We start from the raw sequence: 7888 nt of genomic DNA, 5'->3' as shown, positions 1-7888 counted from the left end.
AGGATTCTTTCCTGCTTTCCAAATGAGCTTATTACACGTGCCCTTTTAAACTGCAAACCACTCGTCTTGCAGAAATGCATGGGCAGACCAGCTTTCAAGGAGGTACCAACTGTAGTCACAAGACGGCTATGTCCTCACCCTCTCCCCAGCTTCTACATTCTTTTCTTCAGAGAAGAAGACCTCCCTACATGCTCTTGGGTAGATAAAAAACAACCAGAAGAGAAAAATGCTCACCCTTCAGGGGACAATGATAAAATGGTAATTTGAAAACCTCTGAAGGTACAGGCAAAATAAATGTAAATTGAGTGCAAATCCTAGAAGTTGGAAGGCACCGCCCCCTGCAGGTCACTACTAGCGCTGATCAGCCTTGAGATAGATGGCTTTTTCCCAGACGGGTTTGTATTTCGAGTTCTCTGCAGAGAGGTGTATGTCGTCCTGAATGTCTTTCCTCGGATCTCACTTCTTTTTTTTTTTTTTTTTTTGCAGTATGCGGGCTCTCATTGTTGTGGCCTCTCCCGTTGCGGAGCACAGGCTCCGGAGGCGCAGGTTCAGCGGCCATGGCTCACAGGCCCAGCCGCTCCGCAGCATGTGGGGTCTTCCCGGACCGGGGCACGAACCCGCGTCCCCTGCATCGCAAGGCGGACTGTCAACCACTGCGCCACCAGGGAAGCCCTGCTCTCACTTCTTTATGGCTTCCTTTGAGGCTTTGCTTCCTCGGTCTGGAGGCTGAAGCCATGCCCCAGGCCCAAAGCCCCCCTGACCCACGTAGGATGTCGGGGGAGACACGGCCTCTCCCTGCTCAGCAGTCACAGAAAACTCCTCTGATGGCTTAAACTACGCAGGCACCAAGGCCACCACTCCCTGGGGCTACTTGATGGGGCTTGACCGGGGAGGTGAGGACCCACTGGGAGATTTTCACCCTCCTCAGGCTGGCTAATGAACCCCCCCCCCACACACACACACACACGCACAGTGCTTTTTGGGAAGAATACAAACTTGCATCCATGCATCACAAGCTTACTGATCCTGGGATGTGACAGGCATGGTGCTGGAGAAACCCTGGGGGCTAGGAGGTGGGGTCCTTGCCCTGGTGGACCAGGCAGATGCCCCCACTTATCACTGTGTGGACTTGGCTGTGGTGCCAGCTGCACCTGGGGGTTGGTGCTTGGTTTCCTGTCATTTGCTCAATACTTCCAAGTGACAAAATGCTACCTGGGACTGAAAGAGGCGAGGCTCGTGAAGGCCCTGCACCCTCTCTGGCATGGGTGAATGTTCACGAGACTCTCATTCCTTCCTCTGTGCCTGCAGCCTCGCGAGGGCTTCCTGCGAGTATCCAGAGAACACAAGCGCGGAAGTCACCGGGAGATTATGGAGCAGTAACCAGATGCCATGTGTTTCATTAATAACCAGCCTGCCATGTAAATTAGCACAACCCACCTGGGAGGAATCAGGCTGACACGCCTTGTTAGCTTGTTTGCCCTCAGCAGCTAAGGCTTCTGGACTATCCCATGAAAGAGAGGGCAGAGTTCCACAGTTGAATATTTCTGATGAGACGTGATAACTTACACATTTAAAGCATTTTAGCATTTATAAAACGTTTTGCATGTATTATCTCATTTGCTACCTACAGCTCCAAGGGAAGCTTTATCTTAGCCCTGTTTTAGAGATGGCAAGTCTGAGGCTCGGGGAGGCTAATGCCTGTCTATGGTCTGCAGCGGGTGTGTGTCAAGGCCAGGAGCAAGCCCAGGTCTGAGTACTGGCACGATGCACCCATTGCCCCCAAGTGACTCTGGAGAATCCGACGTTATCCGCTCTGTTAATTGCCACCGGGGATTTATGTTTTATAAAACATATGAATCATCTAGATGGGAGGCAATAAAACACCAGTCTCCATTATGAAGGGCTGTCAGGAAGAGTTAGGAGGCCAGAGGGCCAGCCCTGGCTCTGCTTCCTGGGAGCTATGTGACCTTGGCAGGTCTCTCTCTAGGCCTCAGTTTCCCCTTCTGAAACCTCAGGCGGCTGAATTGGGGATGTGCGGTCACCCTGCCTCTCCAGTCCTCAAGAGCCTCCTGCCAGAAGGTATCATGAAGTCACTGTGGGGTAGAAAGAGCAGATGAGCTACTTGATCGTCTGGTTATTTCCTAAACGTAGAAACGGGGTCCCAGCCCTCTGTTTGATGGCCCTGCCGGGGATGCTAGGAGGCATCAAGCAGGAACGCTGGCCCTGGAAAGCTCCTCTTTTGTACCCCCTGCTTCCCTGCCTGATTTCTCAAAGCCCCTCTTTCCTGTCGTGCTCCTCTAGGCAAACCAACCATCTTGTGAAGTGAAGGCACCCCAGAACCTCACGCCGTGGTCTTCCACCAGGAAGCTGCCCGTCCCCATCTCGAGATTCATGGAGACGGGAGGATGGGAGGGTTGAGCTCACAGACCGAGGGAGATGCTGCCTGTGTGGTACCCAAGAGCAAAGGGCCAATAAAGATTTGTTTGAATTGAAAACATACACACATATGTATGTGTGGGGAGAGGGAGACTGGAGAGAGGGGGAGAGGAAGGAGAGGGAGAGGAAGGGAGGGGGGGAAGAGGCAGGGAGAGAGGGAGGGAAGAGGAGAGGGAGGGAAATTAAAAGGATACACGTCAGGATAGAGGTGCATATTTTATTTTCTTCTTTCTACTCTGATCATATTTCATTCTTGTAATTTAAGCAGTAATTAGATAGATGGATGATGGATGGATGGATGGATAGATAGATGGATAGACAGTTTTCGGGCTGGTTTTTGCTAGAGGAAAAGTAGGCAGGAGCGCCACCGTGTGGCGAATTGCTGCCTCGCGCGGAGCCCGGCGCCTGGGAGGTGGGGTCGGCCCGCACGGAGTGCGGTCCGCGAGGGGCAGGCAGCGCGGGGCTCCCTCCACCTCAGCTGCCTGCAGCTCCTGGGCTTGGCCAGAGCTCCCCAGTCTCCCTGAACGACTGAGTCGCAGCAGGACCGCGATGGGTGCCTTTCCGGCGCCAGGAGGCAGAGGACTGGTGGTGGTGGTCGGAGGGGCACCGTTGGGCAGCATCTGGGAGCCCCCACCCCCAGGGCAAAGACCACCTGGTCCAGCCTCTCGTCCCCAGGACGGGTGGGCTCGGCTCAGCTCCCGCTTGCTGCATCCTGTGGCCGTTCTAAGCCAAGGCCATAAATGTACCCAAGGTCGCAGAGCTGCTGCCAGCTGACGCTGGGACCAGAGGCTGAACCCTGCGGCACACCCAGCACAGCACAGGCCAGCCTTACCGGGGTCGGCTGGTATTATTAAGAAGCAGCTGAGTGCCCTTGACAATGGACAGAGACAAGAATCCAAGGGTTGTCGTGGTGGGCCAAATCCTGTATACTACAGGCGACCCAGAGATTGTGGGAAGTCTGGAAGGCTTCCTGGAGGAGTAGACTGAGGAAAAAGGACATTCCAGGCAGGCGGAACAGGAAAGAGCAAAGGCAGGAGTTGGAATTTGGTCTGGTGGATAAAGAACGTCACCTGCCATATCAGTAAACAAAGGATGTTGTGGCCACCAAGCCCTCAGCCACTGCAGCCACCCCCAAGGGTGCACCCCAGGGCATTCAGGATGGAGCAAAACAGGATACTGACCCTAGATGGTTAAGATGCATATCAAAGGAACAATTTCATTAAGCCCAGACTCCTGCATTTTCCCATTCATCGAAAAGCCCTGAATTCATTAACTTGAGATGCCTGGGTTTTTTGTTTGTGTGTTTGTTTATTTTTTGGCTGCACTGTGCGGCATATGGGATCTTATTTCCCCGACCAGGGGTCAAACCCGCGCCCTCTGCAATGGAAGCCCGGAGTGTTAACCACTGGATCGCCAGGGAAGTTCCCCGGTTTTTCTTTAATTAGCAATAATCGTTTGATGTTCAACTACCTGGTTTTTTGTTTTGTTTTGTTTTTGCAAAAACTCCTATATATCCTGGCTCCTCCCTCACCTCTTAAGAACAGTCCCTCAGAGCTACCTGAGAGGCTGTCTCCTGGGCTTAAGTCCTCAGTAATGCCCCAAATAAAATGTAATTCTCAACTTGCAGGTTGTGCTTTTTTTTTTTTTTAATCGACAGTCTCCAGCAGGAAGGACACAGCATATTCAGGTGACGATGAGAAGATGGTTAGAAGGTGGCAGCTACAACCCCAAACACTTTTCTGGCTTTATTCTGTGTCCTTGCCCAAACCCTTTTTCCGCTCTCCCGTGGTTTTAGCAGGTCGGCCAGCCCGGGCCAATGAGAGACCCATATCCCTCTCCCCGCTACAGTGAATGGTGCAGAGATGAGCCTGGCCTCTAACTGAAACTACTGAGAGAGCAGCTTTCTTTCCACTGGAGTTTCTAAGCTTATAGACTCAAACTGGTAATGCTGAGGATCTCAGCTGCAGGATAAAGCGAAGCTGAGAGATGGAAAGTGAGATATTCATGCATTGATTGATTGGTCCATTCATTCTGTAACTACATCATCAGTATCTGCCATACACTGAGATTCAGCTGTGAGCCAGGGAAATGAGACCCCTGCTCATGTAGTGCCCACATTCCTTGTGGGCAGTGAGGCCCCAGAAACAAATAAATAAAGAGGAAATAAATCCGCAAGATATTTTCAGTTAATTATGAATGCTAAGAAGAGCAAGGATGATGAAACAGCAAGTGTCTGGGGTGGGAAAGTCAGGCTTTAGTTGATGGCAAAGGAGTTCTCGCTACAGCGGTGACATTTCAGCTGAGACCTGGATGACAAGGGGTCAGCCATGGAAAGATCTGGGGTTGGGCCATCCAGCAGAGGGGACGACAAATGCAAATGTCCTGAGGCTGGAATGAATGAGATCCAGGCAATATCATGTGAGCATCTGGATCCAGCCATACCTGAAGTAGACCCTTTTCAGTGACATGAAGTAATTGTTTTGTTGTTGTTCTTTTTTTTTCTTTTTGACAACTGTGTGGCCCCTGACCACAGGGAACCATTTTCTTTTAAAATATTTATTTATTTATTTATTATTTATTTATTTTTGGCTGCGTTGGGTCTTAGTTGTGGCACGCGGGATCTTTCATCGAGGTGCGCGGGCTCTTCATTGCGGCACGCGGGCTTCTCTCTAGTTGTGGCGCACAGGCTCCAGAGCACGCAAGCTCAGTAGTTGTGGCACGTGGGCTTAATTGCCCCGTGGCATGTGGGATCTTAATTCCCTGACTAGGGATCGTCCCCTGCACGGGAAGGCCGATTCTTAACCACTGGACCACCAGGGGAGTCCCTTGTTGTTGTTCTTAAACAAGTTTAAATCGGGTTTCTGCAACTTGCATCTGAAAAAGTTCCATCATTTGAAAGAGTCCTGACACCATGAAAACACTGAGCGCTAATCTCTGAAGCTGAGATTTTTGTCCCGTAGGCAAAGGGAACTCATTAAAGGTTTTTAAGCTAGGGAGGAATCTTCCTGATCTGGCTCCTTCTTTCCTCTCTGGGCTCATCTCTCGAATGTCCTATCCTTCCCTCCCCTTCCTTCAGTTGCCACCCTCCACTCAGACTGAACTTGGCTGCCGTCACTTCCCTGAAGGTCCTGGCCTCCAGCCCTTTGCACATCCTTCCCTACTTTCCTTCTCCCAACTAACTCAGCCTGACGGCAACGTAGATGCCACTTCCTTCACTCACTCTCCAAGTCTGGGTCCATTTCCCCATATGCCCCAAGCTCCTTGTTTACATGCAAACCACATTCACATCACAGCACTTGTTAGCCCAAATTGTAAAGTTCTGGGTATTCTGTCCCACGGAAGCTCACTAGGGCTCCTGTCTGGTGCTTGTTTGAAACCCTAGCATCTGGTACCTCGCAGGTACTCAGTAAACATGTATTAGCTAAGGGAATGTAATGGGGCAAATGTCTGTCTCTCCCCCAAATTCATACGTTGATGAATGAGTGTGATGGCTTTTGGAGGTGGGGCCTTTGCATGGGAGATAGATAGGTTTAGATGAGGTCCTGAGGTTGGGACCCGCATGATGGGATTAGTGTCCTCTGAAGAAGAGGAAGAGAGACCAGAGCTTGTCCTCTCTCTGCCATGTGAGGCCTCAGCAAGATGGTGGCTGTCTACAAGCCTGGAAGCTTGTCCTCACCAGAGACTCAATCTGCTGGCAACTTGACCTTGGACTTCCCAGCCTCTGTGAGAAATAAATGCTGTTTAAGTCAGCCAGTATGTGGTGTCTTGTTCTGGCAGCCCGAGCTGGGAGGACGGAAGGGGGAAAAAGGAGGGACCTGGCACGTGAAAGGTACCAACGGAACGCGAATGAATGAATGAATGGGTACAAGGACGCTGATGTGACCTAGCCCTTGGAAGAGTCTAAATGAAGGCATTTCATTTCCAGGGCTGCCTACCAAGAGGAGTGGTGTTGGCTCTGCAGGCAGCCCTGGAGGGGATCCAGAGGCTGGGAGGTCTCAGTCTGCAAGAGCCTGTGAGAGGCTCTCTGGGGCCTCCTGGCTTCAACTGATGTGCTCCTGGGACCTGGACAGTGCTCTCCCATAGAGGGGCTCCCAGGTGGCTCCAGGGAAGGCCTGCCTTTACTTGCAGGCCGGGATCCTGGTCTAGGAAAGGAGTCCCTGAGTTGGTTACTCAAGGGGGAAGAGGAGGGCCCTAAGTGGGACTACATCTTAGAACAACAGCTGCAGCTTTTACCCCCAAAACTAAATGCCCTGAACGGAGAAGGCGGTTGGTAAGGTAAGCCATAAAAAACCCGTGAAATCATTAAACATGTTAATGAAAGCCACGAGAGAATCTAGGAGGTCCGGAAACAAAATAACATTCAGTGAAAAGAAAAAAAGACCTGCTGGTTGACAATAGCATAATGTGGACATGTGTGTATACCAAAGTGAATTCGGGGACAAGTCTTTGAATTGATTTTTCTTTTTCTTTTTCTTTCTACTGTAATCATTTTTCTAATTATTTTTTATTTCTCTGAACGTCCTTGAATTCCTTGTCAAGTTTTCTGCATAATGACAAAGAGTTCCAGTTGACGGTGGGCAAACTGCAGCATCCAAAGAATATTCCAGGAGCTTCCACTAGTCCCTCTCCACCAAGAAGAGAGACCAGTCGTCCGTCTCCTGTGTTTGGCCTGTGGTCCGGAGAGCGCCAGCACCGCACAGACCAGGGTGACCCCCAGGCTGGAGCTCCCTCGATGGCCTGGCCCAGCAGCAGTGAGACCCTGCCCGAAACCCCGCCTTTCTCTCCACGTCGGACCTTGGACTTCAGTTATGTCGGGGCTTCCTGTCGCCAAACTTGTTTTCTTTAGGAGGGAAACATAATCTCTCCAGCTCTGGGCTGGCGGGGCATGCAAATCAGCCTAACAGTGCTCTATTTTGTGAGTTCTCATACGCAAAACCTCCTGAAATAAATCAGCCATCCCGTAAGCCGGAGGAGGCTTGAGGGGCAGGGGAGGAAGGAGGTTGGGGGGATCAGGAGGTGGCCTCTGTGCCCAGTGGGCTGAAATGTCCGAGACTGGCCACCCAGCCTTCCCGCTGGTGACGGACACCTGGAGGCACCCCCCAACACCCGGCCCTCCCTGCCCTCCACAGCGGCCACCAGATGGCAGCACACGCGGGCCTTGGGACCTGAGAGCAGCCTGCCCGACTGAGGGTCCTGCACACGCGGGAATCACCCACGTTCAATATCACACCTGCTGCTCTCCACTCGGTCTATAAGGTCAAGTCTGGGGAAGCGGGAGGCGAGACCTCTGCAAGGACAAGAGGGGCCACTCTGGACGCAGATTGCAGCAGCACAAGCCAAGGGCTTTGTAGGCGAGCGCTCCAGGCTGGGGATGCTGAGGGCTGAGCTCACGGAGCGAGGGAGGAAAAGAAGGAGAAGAAGGAAAGGGAGAAAGGAAGGAGGGAGGGAGAGA

The sequence above is a fragment of the Physeter macrocephalus genome, chromosome 13, assembly GCF_002837175.3.
Source record: "Physeter macrocephalus isolate SW-GA chromosome 13, ASM283717v5, whole genome shotgun sequence".
Classification (NCBI taxonomy): Eukaryota; Metazoa; Chordata; class Mammalia; order Artiodactyla; family Physeteridae; genus Physeter; species Physeter macrocephalus.
This window is presented reverse-complemented; position numbering follows the sequence as displayed.